Genomic DNA, 16369 nt, shown 5'->3' with positions numbered 1-16369 from the left:
CAAAAAATATCACTTATCTACATACATATATTACGTATATTTGAAATGAAATTAGGTAATCAACAATATAAACGTCTCTCATTGTTCTCCTTAAGGTCCACGAACTTTGGTCATGTTCTTGGAGGTATTTGTTGAATTGCCATCAAAACTTTGAAAGGTGAAGATCTTTTTCATGGAACTTAGACATTAGAGTAATGAAGTATCATTGAACATTCTGCTTGAGATTCTGGGCACAAGACCATGGTCAAATTTTAGGGTCAACGAACATAATATTTTTATCGTATGAATTGTGGGGGTTTCCTGTAAATGACTTTTCAAGAGTTGTTTTTCAAAGTCAGCACTACTGCTGCTATATTAAATTGCGTAATGCAGGCGAGACCTCCAAGAGGCACTCCACTTGTTATGTAACATAAGAGCACCACATATGCTGTGAGTAAAGTTGTCTGTTGAAATGAATTAACAAATATAGTGCAATTCCAGCGCTTTAGATTATTTTTTGTATCTTTGGGGTTTAAAAAACCATTTCATTATAATTATTAACCTATCTGGGGTTATCACCAGCAAATACGCATCAACCTGAAGTACGGGGTTGCTCTCTAAAATAAAGATTGGCCATGACGTTATCATGCCCTTTAGATATCCCGATGCCTCCCTGCTTATTCTGCCTGAATTTTGATAATTCTCATTTCGGAATAATTATCACACCTAATTTTTGTCGTTACGGGTATTACATTATCGGGACATGGATATTCGCTTATCATTGCTTTTGCAATTAAGGATAAAATCTATACATGAATACATTATTAAGCATAAAAGAAGGAATATGATAAAACAAAATTTAAAATTAAACTGATGATGAGCGGATTAAGAAGAGTAAGTGAGATCGGAAACTAACATAAAAGAAAGAGTGGTGAAGAGTAGATGGAGTTCCAATGCCGTAATCCCTGTTGCAATGGAGAGAAGGATAAGGCCACGAGTAATACTGAGGTCGAACCGAGGGTCCACAAGGTGTGTTTCTATTTCATTTTCCCTATGATATAAGTTGTTAAATAACTACAACTTAGTCACGTGGTCTTATGTGGGTGTCGATCAAGGGGATATATGATGTACCTCCCCCTTCTCCCATATTCAAGGTGAGTGGTGGACTGTGTTATCTTCCCAATAATTTACGGTCGAACATCATAATAATGATCATGTTCAAAACGATGGTATACCGGATGATCGTGATCATTACTATTGTAGAATCGATTGTTGTATGCATATCTTTTTTTTATCTTTTTTTCTCTCTTATCATGTCATATATTTTGTTAATATTTCATTTTGTAATTGCTGAAACGCATTAGTATTAATTTCTAGTATCTTTGAAGTTTGATGTATAATTTGTATAATTATATTGTAATGGATTTATTGTATAATTTATAATTATGTTTCAATAGTTTGTACAAATTGTTTATAGAATCTGATTGTGTATTTTGATTTGAGAGAATATCATAAAACATCCTTAAAAATATATATATATAATGACCATCGTTTGTTTGTTTTTTCTCGTTTGTTTCTTACGTATATTGTTTAGAAGGATTTTATCCATTTCAGAAATTGTTAGAGAATGCTATTCAAGGGTGGAAATGATTACATGTTGTTTATAAATAACAGTACCTTTTTCTTTTTAAGTTTGTCATTTCCCGCTTGCAACTAAAGCGAAATTGAAGTTCGAATTTGGAGGGCGCCGATGCTCAAACGAGCGGCGCAAAAGTAAAAATTCGAAAAAGGGGGCCTAAAGGAGCCGAATTGATATTTTAACTAGGGGGCGCCAAATAGATGTTCGAACAAAGGGGCCCCCATCTGATATTCGAACAAGAGGTCGCCGAATCGATGTTTGAACTAGGGAGCGTAAAATCGATGTTCGTACTAGGGGGTGCCAAAGTGATTTTCTACTTATAGGGGGCACCATATTGATGTTCGAACTAGGGGCCTTGACGTTTAAGCTAGGGGGCGCCAAATTACTGTTAATACTATGGGACGCAAAATTAACGTTCGAGCTGGGGGACGCCAATGTGATGTTTGAACAAGTGGGGCGTCAAATTCATGTTCGAAGTAGAGGGCATCAAATTGATATTCAAACTAGAGGGCATCATGTTGATGTTCGAGCTATGGGGCACCAAATTGATGTTCACTCTAAGGGGGGGGGTCAGACTGATGTTCGAACTAGGGTGCGCCAAAGTTATGTTTTACCTAGGTGGCACCAAATTGATGTTCGAACTAAGGGCATTAGGGGAGCTGAATTGATCTTTGAACTAGAGGACACTGAATCGATATTCAAACTAGGGGGGCGCGGCCAAATTGATGTTCGAGCTAGAGACCCCGAATGACATTCGAACGAGGGGGACCAAATCAATGTTCCAAGTAGGAGGCCCTAGGGGGCGCTAAATTCATGTACAAACTAAGGGCACCTAATTGATGTTCGAACTAGGGGGCGGCCCCAAATTGATGTTAGAACTAGGGGCGCTGGATTGGTTTGTGAACTGGGGGGGGGGGGGGCGATGATGAATTGATGTTCGAATTAGGTGGCCCTAGGGGTGCAAAACTGTTGTTCGAACTTGACAGGCGCTGAATTGACGTTCGAATGAGCGGACGACGAATTGTTGTTCGAACAAGGGGGCATCAAATTGATGTTCGAAATAGGGGGGGTCAGATTGATGTTCGAACTAGGGAACACCGAATCAATGTTCGAACTAAGAGGGGAGTGCCAAACTGATGTTCGAACTAGGGGGCGCCAAACTGATGTTCTACCTAGGTGGCACCAAATTGATGTTCGAACTAAGCGCCTTAGGGGAGCTGAATTGATGTTTGAACTAGGGGACACCAAATCGATATTCAAACTAGGGGGCGCGGCCAAATTGATGTTCGAGCTAGGGACCCCGAATGACATTCGAACGAGGGGGACCAAATCAATGTTCCAAGTAGGAGGCCCTAGGGGGCGCTAAATTCATGTACAAACTAAGGGCGCCAAATTGATGTTTGAACTAGGCTAGGGGATGCCGAATAGATGTTCGAACGAGAGGGGCGCCGTATTAATGTTCCAAGTTGGAAGAGCCGAAGGGGGACGTGGCGCACCAAATTGAAGTTCGAATTAGGGAGTGCCAAACTGATGTTCGAACTAAGGGGCCCTAGGGAGGGGGTGCTGAAGTGATTTTTGAACTAGTGGGAGCCGAATTGATGTTCAAACTAGGGGGCACAGAATGGAAATTTTAAATAGGCGGCGCCAAACTGATATTTGAACTAGAGAAGCTCCGAATCGACGTTCTAATGAGAAGGCGTCGAAATGATATTAGAACTAGGGGGGGGGGGCGTCAAACTGATGTTCGACGTAGGGGGCGCCAAGTTCCTGTTCGACCTCGGGGGTGCCACACTGTTTTCGACCTAGGGGGCGCCGAATCTATGTTCGTGCTTGGATCACCACATTGAAGTTAGACCGAGATTGGCGGAAAATTAATGTACGAACTACGAGGCACCTACTTGATGTTCGAACTAGGGGGCGGCCCCAAATTGATGTTAGAACTAGGGGCGCTGGATTGGTTTGTGAACTAGGGGGGGGGGAGCGATGATGAATTGATGTTCGAATTAGGTGGCCCTAGGGGTGCAAAACTGTTGTTCGAACTTGACAGGCGCTGAATTGACGTTCGAATGAGCAGACGACGAATTGTTGTTCGAACAAGGGGGCATCAAATTGATGTTCGAAATAGGGGGGGGGGGGGGGTCAGATTGATGTTCGAACTAGGGAACACCGAATCAATGTTCGAACTAAGAGGGGAGTGCCAAACTGATGTTCGAACTAGGGGGCGCCAAACTGATGTTCGAACTAGGGGGCGCCAAACTGATGTTCTACCTAGGTGGCACCAAATTGATGTTCGAACTAAGCCAGGGCCTTAGGGGAGCTGAATTGATGTTTGAACTAGGGGACACCGAATCGATATTCAATCTAGGGGGGCGCGGCCAAATTGATGTTCGAGCTATGGACCCCGAATGACATTCGAACGAGGGGGACCAAATCAATGTTCCAAGTAGGAGGCCCTAGGGGGCGCCAAATTCATGTACAAACTAAGGGCGCCGAATTGATGTTCAAAATAGGGGGGGGGGGTCAGATTGATGTTCGAACTGGGGGGGTCATAATGATGTTCGAACTAGGGAACACCGAATCAATGTTCGAACTAAGAGGGGAGTGCCAAACTGATGTTTGAACTAGGGGCGCCAAACTGATATTCTACCTAGGTGGCACCAAATTGATGTTCGAACTTAGGGCCTTAGGGGAGCTGAATTGATGTTTGAACTAGGGGACACCGAATCGATATTCAATCTAGGGGGCGCGGCCAAATTGATGTTCGAGCTAGGGACCCCGAATGACATTCGATCGAGGGGGACCAAATCAATGTTCCAAGTAGGAGGCCCTAGGGGGCGCAAAATTCATGTACAAACTAAGGGCGCCGAATTGATGTTTGAACTAGGGAGGGGGGGTGCCGAATAGATGTTCGAAATAGGGGGGGGGGGTCAGATTGATTTTCGAACGGGGGGGGTCAGAATGATGTTCGAACTAGGGATCACCGGATCAATGTTCGAACTAAGAGGGGAGTGCCAAACTGATGTTCGAACTAGGGGGCGCCAAACTGATGTTCTACCTAGGTGGCACCAAATTGATGTTCGAACTTAGGGGAGCTGAATTGATGTTTGAACTAGGGGACACCGAATCGATATTCAAACTAGGGGGCGCGGCCAAATTGATGTTCGAGCTAGGGACCCCGAATGACATTCGAACGAGGGGGAACCAAATCAATGTTCCAAGTAGGAGGCCCTAGGGGGCGCTAAATTCATGTACAAACTAAGGGCACCTAATTGATGTTCGAACTAGGGGGCGGCCCCAAATTGATGTTAGAACTAGGGGCGCTGGATTGGTTTGTGAACTGGGGGGGGGGGGGGAGCGATGATGAATTGATGTTCGAATTAGGTGGCCCTAGGGGTGCAAAACTGTTGTTCGAACTTGACAGGCGCTGAATTGACGTTCGAATGAGCGGACGACGAATTGTTGTTCGAACAAGGGGGCATCAAATTGATGTTCGAAATAGGGGGGGTCAGATTGATGTTCGAACTAGGGAACACCGAATCAATGTTCGAACTAAGAGGGGAGTGCCAAACTGATGTTCGAACTAGGGGGCGCCAAACTGATGTTCTACCTAGGTGGCACCAAATTGATGTTCGAACTAAGCGCCTTAGGGGAGCTGAATTGATGTTTGAACTAGGGGACACCAAATCGATATTCAAACTAGGGGGCGCGGCCAAATTGATGTTCGAGCTAGGGACCCCGAATGACATTCGAACGAGGGGGAACCAAATCAATGTTCCAAGTAGGAGGCCCGAGGGGGCGCTAAATTCATGTACAAACTAAGGGCGCCAAATTGATGTTTGAACTAGGCTAGGGGATGCCGAATAGATGTTCGAACGAGAGGGGCGCCGTATTAATGTTCCAAGTTGGAAGAGCCGAAGGGGGACGTGGCGCACCAAATTGAAGTTCGAATTAGGGGAGTGCCAAACTGATGTTCGAACTAAGGGGCCCTAGGGAGGGGGTGCTGAAGTGATTTTTGAACTAGTGGGAGCCGAATTGATGTTCAAACTAGGGGGCACAGAATGGAAATTTTAAATAGGCGGCGCCAAACTGATATTTGAACTAGAGAAGCTCCGAATCGACGTTCTAATGAGAAGGCGTCGAAATGATATTAGAACTAGGGGGGGGGGGGCGTCAAACTGATGTTCGACGTAGGGGGCGCCAAGTTCCTGTTCGACCTCGGGGGTGCCACACTGTTTTCGACCTAGGGGGCGCCGAATCTATGTTCGTGCTTGGATCACCACATTGAAGTTAGACCGAGATTGGCGGAAAATTAATGTACGAACTACGAGGCACCTACTTGATGTTCGAACTAGGGGGCGGCCCCAAATTGATGTTAGAACTAGGGGCGCTGGATTGGTTTGTGAAGTGGGGGGGGGGGCGATGATGAATTGATGTTCGAATTAGGTGGCCCTAGGGGTGCAAAACTGTTGTTCGAACTTGACAGGCGCTGAATTGACGTTCGAATGAGCAGACGACGAATTGTTGTTCGAACAAGGGGGCATCAAATTGATGTTCGAAATAGGGGGGGGGGGGGGTCAGATTGATGTTCGAACTAGGGAACACCGAATCAATGTTCGAACTAAGAGGGGAGTGCCAAACTGATGTTCGAACTAGGGGGCGCCAAACTGATGTTCGAACTAGGGGGCGCCAAACTGATGTTCTACCTAGGTGGCACCAAATTGATGTTCGAACTAGGGGCGCTGGATTGGTTTGTGAACTAGGGGGGGGGGAGCGATGATGAATTGATGTTCGAATTAGGTGGCCCTAGGGGTGCAAAACTGTTGTTCGAACTTGACAGGCGCTGAATTGACGTTCGAATGAGCAGACGACGAATTGTTGTTCGAACAAGGGGGCATCAAATTGATGTTCGAAATAGGGGGGGGGGGGTCAGATTGATGTTCGAACTAGGGAACACCGAATCAATGTTCGAACTAAGAGGGGAGTGCCAAACTGATGTTCGAACTAGGGGGCGCCAAACTGATGTTCGAACTAGGGGGCGCCAAACTGATGTTCTACCTAGGTGGCACCAAATTGATGTTCGAACTAAGCCAGGGCCTTAGGGGAGCTGAATTGATGTTTGAACTAGGGGACACCGAATCGATATTCAATCTAGGGGGGCGCGGCCAAATTGATGTTCGAGCTATGGACCCCGAATGACATTCGAACGAGGGGGACCAAATCAATGTTCCAAGTAGGAGGCCCTAGGGGGCGCCAAATTCATGTACAAACTAAGGGCGCCGAATTGATGTTCAAAATAGGGGGGGGGTCAGATTGATGTTCGAACTGGGGGGGGTCATAATGATGTTCGAACTAGGGAACACCGAATCAATGTTCGAACTAAGAGGGGAGTGCCAAACTGATGTTTGAACTAGGGGCGCCAAACTGATATTCTACCTAGGTGGCACCAAATTGATGTTCGAACTTAGGGCCTTAGGGGAGCTGAATTGATGTTTGAACTAGGGGACACCGAATCGATATTCAATCTAGGGGGCGCGGCCAAATTGATGTTCGAGCTAGGGACCCCGAATGACATTCGATCGAGGGGGACCAAATCAATGTTCCAAGTAGGAGGCCCTAGGGGGCGCAAAATTCATGTACAAACTAAGGGCGCCGAATTGATGTTTGAACTAGGGAGGGGGGGTGCCGAATAGATGTTCGAAATAGGGGGGGGGGTCAGATTGATTTTCGAACGGGGGGGGGTCAGAATGATGTTCGAACTAGGGATCACCGGATCAATGTTCGAACTAAGAGGGGAGTGCCAAACTGATGTTCGAACTAGGGGGCGCCAAACTGATGTTCTACCTAGGTGGCACCAAATTGATGTTCGAACTTAGGGGAGCTGAATTGATGTTTGAACTAGGGGACACCGAATCGATATTCAAACTAGGGGGCGCGGCCAAATTGATGTTCGAGCTAGGGACCCCGAATGACATTCGAACGAGGGGGAACCAAATCAATGTTCCAAGTAGGAGGCCCTAGGGGGCGCTAAATTCATGTACAAACTAAGGGCACCTAATTGATGTTCGAACTAGGGGGCGGCCCCAAATTGATGTTAGAACTAGGGGCGCTGGATTGGTTTGTGAACTAGGGGGGGGGGAGCGATGATGAATTGATGTTCGAATTAGGTGGCCCTAGGGGTGCAAAACTGTTGTTCGAACTTGACAGGCGCTGAATTGACGTTCGAATGAGCGGACGACGAATTGTTGTTCGAACAAGGGGGCATCAAATTGATGTTCGAAATAGGGGGGGTCAGATTGATGTTCGAACTAGGGAACACCGAATCAATGTTCGAACTAAGAGGGGAGTGCCAAACTGATGTTCGAACTAGGGGGCGCCAAACTGATGTTCTACCTAGGTGGCACCAAATTGATGTTCGAACTAAGGGCCTTAGGGGAGCTGAATTGATGTTTGAACTAGGGGACACCGAATCGATATTCAAACTAGGGGGCGCGGCCAAATTGATGTTCGAGCTAGGGACCCCGAATGACTTTCGAACGAGGGGGACCAAATCAATGTTCCAAGTAGGAGGCCATAGGGGGCGCCAAATTCATGTACAAACTAAGGGCGCCGAATTGATGTTTGAACTAGGGGATGCCGAATAGATGTTCGAACTAGAGGAGCGCCGAATTAATGTTCCAAGTTGGAAGAGCCGAAGGGGACGGGGGCGCACCAAATTGAAGTTCGAATTAGAGGACGCCGAATCAATTTTCGAACTAGGAGGGGGTGGGGCGGTGCCAAATTAATGTTCGAAATAGGGGGGGGGTCAGATTGATGTTCGAACGGGGGGGGTCAGATTGATGTTTGAACTTGGGGAGGCCCCAAATTGATGTTCAAACTAGAGGGCGCCAGACTGATGTTCGAACTAGAGAACACCGAATCAATGTTCGAACTAAGAGGGGAGTGCCAAACTGATGTTCGAACTAGGGGGCGCAAAATTGATGTTTAAACTAGAAGGGCGCCGAATCGATATGTCATGTAGGGAGAGCTGAATGGGGGGGTTACGAAATTGATGTTCGAACTAAGGGGGGTCAGATTGAAGTTCGAAATAGGAAGGCGCCAAAGTGATGGTCTACCTAGGGGGCACTAAATTGTTGTTCCAACTAGCTGGAGGCCTTAGTCGCCACTGAATTGATGTTTGAACAAGGGGGGGCGCCCAATAGATGATTGATTTAGAGGGGCGCCGAATTGATTTTCCAAGTAGAGTGGGCCGATTTGATGTTCGAATTAGTGTTATGTAGTATGTTATGTAGTATGAATATAACTTCCTGTTATCCTTTCAGTCATTCACCCTCACTTGTTTACAAACTCCCCCAATGTCATCTAAGAATCCCAAACCCCCAATACCAATTAACTGCTAAGCCTTGACCATAAAAAGACCAACCCTCAGTGACGTCAGCTAACTTCATGGAAGAAGTATGACTCACACTCCAGCCCCAGTCACTTGCACAGAGCATCACCACACCCCTTATACCAGAGAAAGTTTGATAGACAGTTAACTGTAGACCAATCAGATCAAGTTTAGATCACTCCCATCTTAAATTGTTACACCCCCAAAACTAAGGATATAAATAAGACTTCTTAATTATTAGAGAGAGGGAAGACCAACGATTGAATACTAGACCCATACTCATCCAGATAGACCGACTGACTTCAAGACTTAGACGGCCATCCAGTATTATTTTAACTTCACTCCGAATCCCAATCTGATACTTCTTAATTATTTTGTATTCATCGTCTCCTGTTGTATCCGAACCTTCATGTACTTCGATCTGTACTAGCTGAATATTGATAATTAAATACTTTGTGATTTGAACTGTACAACTTTCTCCAAAGTTTCCTTCATTACGCTTCCCTTCAATAATCACCGATCCCATCCCCAGCACAACATTAGAGCGCCCTAAGGGGCGCCGAATCGATGTTTGAATTTGAATGCGAACTGGGGGCGGCGCGAAATTGATGTTAGAACTAGGGGGCGCTGAATTGATGGTGAATTATATATATAGGGAGAGGAGTGCTGAATTGATGTTCGAATTAGGTGCCCCTAGGGGATGCAAAACTGTTGTTCGAACTTGACAGGTGCTGAATTGACGTTCGACTTGCTGGAGCCAAATTGATTTTTGACTTTGTAGGGGTGCCTAATTGAGGTTCGAACTGGGAGGGGGGGCGTAGGGCATTGTATTGATGTTTGAAAGAGGCAGCGCCAAATTGATGTTCGAACTAGGATGGGTGTGCCAAAAATATGTTCAAACTAAGGGTGCCAAATAGATGTTTGAACTAGCGGGCGCCAAATTAATGTTAAAACTAGGGGGTGCAAGCGAGCTGGGGGACGCCAATGCCATGTTCGAACTACTGGGGCGTCAAATTCATGTTCAAACTACAGTGCGTATCAAAAAAAACGGGACAGATTTGAAAAATCTATAAAATTTTTGTTTCAAATAATGATGTCTATATTTTGGTGTTGATAGATGCTCTAAGGTCTTATCTTTGAAATGCAATTTAAAAAAATAAATTTTATTCATGCTTGAGCGAACACGGGACGTTTTTGTTGGGGGTTCAAAAAGAGGCTTGCGCCAGAATTGCAGAATATGTGTAATACAATGATCAGACTTCTTGCTAATCAGGAGACTTCCTCTTGACCTTTTCATTACCTGTGCCACAATTTTCGAATTATGCTGTCAAATTTCATTTACAAAGTTATTTATTTAACTGAATTATTTTGATTTTTTCATTTAAACTTCTCTTACCTTTTAATTTTCCTTCATAAGTAACTGAGAAAAAAAAGATTTTTTTGTCAACCCAAGCAAGAAGATTTGAATTATTAATTGGGAAAACTTGTGACTATTCAAATCGTTTTATTGTGTGAAACAAATAATGTTATGTACCTTTAAAAGACAAAAATCTATTTTCAAGGGTCATTAATTATTCCTTGACCAAGTTTAATTGCTTGACAGGAAACACAGGAAGGGATTCATGTTTTCAATGACAATGGTGTATTGAGTCAATTTTGAGGGAGCTAGATATGGCAGATCGGGTGACATGTATTAAAAAGTTGTTGTAATTACAATATCAAATTTTGTGATAGATTTTGACATAATATTCAAAAAATGAAATCATATTTTACTTTCCATCTTTCCTTATTTCCAGTCCACTTTTTTTCTTGGTCATTATTTTTTTAACTGAGGGGGGGAGCAACCCGAGCGCCTGCCCATCTGTGTGGCTTTGTTCAAAAGGCACAATAACCTTTGTAGCACATAATGACAAGATTTGAAAAAAAATCCATGCTCTCCCATAATTCGGTTGAAAAAAAAAATTAGCTTGAAGAAGGAATATTCAAAGCTAACAGAGAGCATATTAAAAATAAATAACAGAATAATTCAAGCAAATAAATAGATCTGAAAATGATTTTTGACCGCATGATTTGAAAATTATGGCAAAGATAATGAAAAGGTTGAGAAGGAAGTCTGCTAATTAGCAAGAAGTCCGAACATCATATTACTCATATTCTGCAATTCTGGCACAAGCCTCTTTTTGAACCCCCAACAAAAACGTCCCGTGTTCGCTCAAGCATGAACGAAACTAGATTTTTTTTTATAGAATTTGAAAGACAAGACCTTAGAGCACCTATTAACACCAAAATATAGACATAATACTTTGAAACTAAAATTTTTATAGACTTTTCAAATCTGTCCCGTTCTTTTTGATACGCACTGTAGAGAGCGTCAAATTGATGGTTCGAACTATGGGGCGCTGAATTGATGTTCGAACTAGGGAGGGACCGAATTAATGTTCCAAGGTGGAAGAGCCGAATGGGGGGCATCAAATTGAAGTTCGAATAAAGGGAGTGCCAAACTGACGTTCGAAGGGGGAGGGGGGGGAGGTCAAATTCATGTTCGAACTAAGGAGCCCTAGGAGGGGCGCCGAATTGAAGTTTGAATTAGGGGGCGCCGAATTTATGCTAGAACTAGGGGCGCTGAATTGATTTTTAACTTTTACAGGGGGTGCTGAATTGATGTTCGAACTAGGAAGGGCGCCAAAGTGATGTTGTACTTGCTGGAGCCAAATTGATGTTCGATTTTATAGGGGTGCAAAATTGATTGTCGAGCTAGTGGACAGCGAAACGATGTTCGAACTGAGGGGGGGGGGGGGCATACGGAGCGTCTTTTTGATGTTTGAACGAGGCAGCGCCCAATTGATGTTAGAACAAGGGGGACACCAAATCGATGTTCGAACTAGAAGGGGCTCAAAATTGATGTTCGAACTATAGGAGTGGCGCCAAATATATGTTTGAACTGGAGGGGCGCCGAATGGACGTTTCATAGAAGGAGAGCCGAAGGGGGGACGCCAAATGGATGATCGAACAAAGGGGATCAGAATAATGTTCTACCTAGAGGGCACCAAATTGATGTTCGAACAAGGGGCCTCAGGGGCCCAAAACTGATGTTCGAACTAGATAGGCAATGCGTTGAAGTTTGAATGAGGGGACGCCCGTTAGTTGGAACAAGGGGGGCGTAAAATTGATATTCGAACAAGGGGGCGCCAAATTGATCTTCAACCTGGAGGGAACCAAACTAATGTTCGACTTAGGGGGTGCCAAATTTTTATCAACCTAGGGGGTGCAGAATTGATGCTAGGACTAATTGGACGCAAAATAATTTGACCAGGGGAGCCGCCGAATTGACCTGAAATGAGGGGCACCAAATTGAAACTCATAACTCAAGGGGGGGGGGGGGCGAATCGGTGTTCCACCTTTCGAGCGCTAATTTGATGTTTGACTGTGGGTGACTGCTCCCTTTATGTTTTTTTTTTCAATTTGGACAATGGAGGGGAAGAAATAATAGAAAATGGTCATGACGTCTTCATGCCCTCTGTCGAAATATTTATCTTCCTGAATTATTGTTACGATATTGCAACAAAATACAAGGAAGATTTTGATTTTAGATTTTATTTCCTTTTTTTATTACAGGAAACAATTAACCATATATAAAAACAAGTCCTAAAATGATAATGATCTTACCGTCGCACGCACCACGAACCGTCCTCTCTGCGCATTTCGTTGCGAAAGTTAAGCGCACTGTATCTATTCCACGAACCGTACTCTCTGTTACGTTGCCCACTGTGGCGTGAATAATTAATTTCAAAAAAATATAAAGATGCGGGATGAAACTTTGGAACCTGAACTTTTTAACGAAGACACTAGTAAATAATTTGCTCTCATAGTAGGTGCACTTATTGCTGGTTTAAAAAAAAACTTTTCTTTAAATGTGTTTTCTGCAAAAGTAACTTTCGCATAGAACTGCGCAGAGAGGACGGTTCGTGGTGCGTGCAACGTTACGTCTCTTGAAATCAGTTCTAGTGTTATTCCAAATTTATGATCCAGATAAAAGTACAAGTTGGCTGGCGAGGATGAAATCGATGTTGAAGCACGATGAATAACAAGAGTTATGTAATGAGTTGAAATGTCCGTGAAGACGATATTGATGATTATTAACAGTCAATTTCAGTAATCCATGGGTTGAAAAGCGTTCATTAAAACAGGTTGATGATCTCGAGGAGAACTGAGAATTCCTCTCTCAAAATAATTGCAAACAGTTCATTGATGGCGGGTAAATAATTCCAGGTGGAAATAAAGTCTGCTCTGACATAAAGTCTGGCGTGAAACTCTGAGTTCTGATCTGATATGATCTGATGAAGTGATCTGGTATGATATGATGATCCTCGAAAAAACTGCCACCATATATATCAAAATTTCAACTAATCGAGAGGCTTCTAGTATTCACTCTTCTGGAAGCTTCTGGTATTGTCTTTAAAAAAGTACATTCTACCCATTTCTAGAGCATTCAAAATTCCAAATCATTCTTGAATGACCTCAGTGAAACATGTCAACAAAATAGCTAAGCCTATTGCTTATTTACACTACCAATACAAGTCTATTGTAGAGCAATCTCTATTCAAAAATCCTTGGCCTTTAAATAGGCGGAGGCCTGCTTAACAAAAGCTTTTACAAAGACATTCTGGAATGTTCTTTATCTATGCTATGAATATCTTTAAAGAAAAGATAAATAAATGAGTGTAATTGCTCTTACAATTCTTCTCATATATAACATTATAATCAGTTATATTCGTAATTTAGATTAATTACCACATAATAGTTATCACATCTAATTGTTGTCCTTACGAGCAATACATTTTGGGGACATGGATATTCACTATCCATTGCGTTTGTCAAAAATGAAAATAAAATAAATAGATAGATAGGGATCGCACGAAGGACAACCTTTGTTTAGGGATGAAATCTATACATTTATACATTATTAAGCATAAATAAAGGAAGATGATCAAGAAAGAAAAAAATATGGAATTGAAACATGAGCGGATTAAGAAGTGTAAGTAGGATTTGGAAATTGACATAAAAGAAAGAGGAGTGAAAAGAGTAGATGGAGTTCCAACGCAATAATCCCTGTTGCAATGGAGAGAATGATAAGGCCTACAGTAATACACAGGCCGCACCGAGGGTCCACAAGGTTGCCTTTTCCTCCTTATAGTTATTGTTAAGTAACTGCAACTAAGTAAAATGTCCCGTGTGGGTGTCGATCAAGGGGATGTCATATCCCCCCCCCCCCAGGGTCAAGGGCGGGGAAGCCGAATCGATGTTCGAACTAGGGGGCCCTTGGGGCGCCAAATTGATGTTCGAACTAGCCTAGGGTGCGCCACATTGATGTACGAACAAGGGAAGCGTCAAATTGATGTTCGAACTAAGGGACCCCCAAATCAATGTTCGAACTAGGAGGGGCACCAATTTGATGTTCGCTCTAAGGGGGGGGGTCAGATTGATGTTCGAACTAGAGGGCGCAAAATTGATGTTCAGATCAAGGGGTGCTAAATTGATGTTCGAAATCGGGGGCGCCTCATTGATGTTCGAATTAGGGGAGGCCCCAAACTGATGTTCGAACACGGGGAGCGTCAAATTGTTTTTCGAACTATAGGGCACCCCCAAATTGATGTTCGAGCTAGAGATGCGCCGAATCGATATTTCAAGAAGTGTTGGCCGTTGTGGCCGAATGGGGGGGGGGCAAAATCGATGTTCGATGTTCGCTCTAAGAAGGGGGGGGGGTTCAGATTGATGTTTTACCTAGGGGGCACCAAATTGATGTTCGAACTAGGGGGCTTAGGGGAGCTGAAATGTTTGAACTAGGAGAGACGCCGAATCAATATTCAAACTAGGGGGCGCAGCCAAAAGTGATGTTTCGAGCTAGGGGGGGGGGGGCGAATGACATTCAAACGAGGAGGCACCAAATTAATGTTCCAAGCTAGTAGGTAGCCCTAGGGGCGCCAAATTAATGTTTGAGCTGGGGGGGCGCCAATACGATATTTGAACTAGTGGGGCGTCAAATTCATGTTCGAAGTAGAGGCGTCAAATATGTGTTCGAACATGGGCGGCTCTTTGAAAACTGCGCTGATTGATGTATAGAACTAGGGGGGCACCGAAATGATGTTCGACCTGGGGGACGCGAATTTAATATTCAAAGCTATAGTTCAATTAGGGTTGGCCAAATAGGGGGGGGGGGCGAAATCGATGTTCGCTCTAAGGGGGGATCAGATTGATATTCGAACTAGGGGACATCAAACTGATGTTCGCACTAGGCGGCACCAAATTAATGTTAATACTAGGGACGCAAAATTAATGTTCGAGCTGGGGGACGCCAATACGATATTTGAACTAGTGGGGCGTTAAATTCATGTTCGAAGTAGAGGGCGTCAAATTGTTGTTCGAACTATGGGGCGCTGAATTGATGTTCGAACTAGGGGGCATCAAACTGACGTTCGAACTAGGCGGCACCAAATTAACACTCATAACTCTGGGAGCCGAATCGGTGTTCGACCTTTCGAGTCGAATTCAGAATAATTATCACATCTAATTTTTGTCGTTACGAGCAATACATTTTGGGGACATGGATATTCGCTATCCATTGCGTTTGTCAAAAAATAAAAATAAAACAAATAGATAGGGATCGCACGAAGGACAACCTTTGTTAATAGATGAAATCTATACATTAATACATTATTAAGCATAACTAAAGGAAGATGATCAAGAAAGAAACAAAATATGGAATTAAAACATGAGCGGATTAAGAAGTGTAAGTAGGATTGGAAAATGACATAAAAGAAAGAGGGGTGAAAATAGTAGATGGAGTTCCAACGCCATAAACCTTGTTGCAATGGAGAGAATGATAAGGCCTAGAATAATACTCAGGCCGCACCGAGGGTCCACAAGGTTGCTTTTTCATCCTTATAATTAGTTATTATGTAACTGCAAATAAGTCAAATGTCCAGTGTGGGTGTCGATCAAGGGATGTCATACCCCCCCTCCCCCATGGTCGGGGGCGGGGACACCGAATCGATGTTCGAACTAGGGGGCCCATGGGGGCGCCAAATTGATGTTCAGATCAAGGGTGTCAAATTGATGTTCGAACTAGGGGGCGCCACCTTGATGTTCGAACTAGAGGAGGCCTCAAATTGATGTTTAAACACGGGAAGCGTCAAAATTGTTTTTCGAACTAGGGGACACACAATTGATGTTCGGACAAGTAAGACGCCAAATTAATGTTCGAACTAGGAGGGGCACCAAATTGATGTTCGAAGTAGAAGGGCGCCGAATCGATATTTCAAGTAGGGAAGGCCGAATGGGGGAGGACGCCATATTGATGTTCGCTC

Source organism: Lytechinus variegatus, chromosome 6, assembly GCF_018143015.1.
Source record: "Lytechinus variegatus isolate NC3 chromosome 6, Lvar_3.0, whole genome shotgun sequence".
Classification (NCBI taxonomy): Eukaryota; Metazoa; Echinodermata; class Echinoidea; order Temnopleuroida; family Toxopneustidae; genus Lytechinus; species Lytechinus variegatus.
Note: the sequence above shows the minus strand (reverse complement) of the source record.